Here is a 310-nt window from a genome sequence, read left to right as displayed (position 1 = left end):
GTTAATATGATTTCTCAAAGTCTGTCTGGAATGCAAAATGCACCAAGCAGTACTAAGGAAGCTTCATCTGAGGAAGAAGCTTATGATCCTGAGAATCCTTCAATAGAAGAGGTGAATTACATGGGAGAACCCTATGGAAACACCTATAATCCTTCATGGAGGAATCATCCAAATCTTTCATGGAAGGATCAACAGAGACCTCAACAAGGTTTCAATAACAATAATGGTAGAAGAAACAGGTTTAGCAATAGCAAGTCTTTTCCATCATCTTCTCAGCAACAGACAGAGAGTTCTAAGCAGAATAACTCTG

Source organism: Arachis duranensis, chromosome 10 (genome assembly GCF_000817695.3).
Source record: "Arachis duranensis cultivar V14167 chromosome 10, aradu.V14167.gnm2.J7QH, whole genome shotgun sequence".
Classification (NCBI taxonomy): Eukaryota; Viridiplantae; Streptophyta; class Magnoliopsida; order Fabales; family Fabaceae; genus Arachis; species Arachis duranensis.
This window is presented reverse-complemented; position numbering follows the sequence as displayed.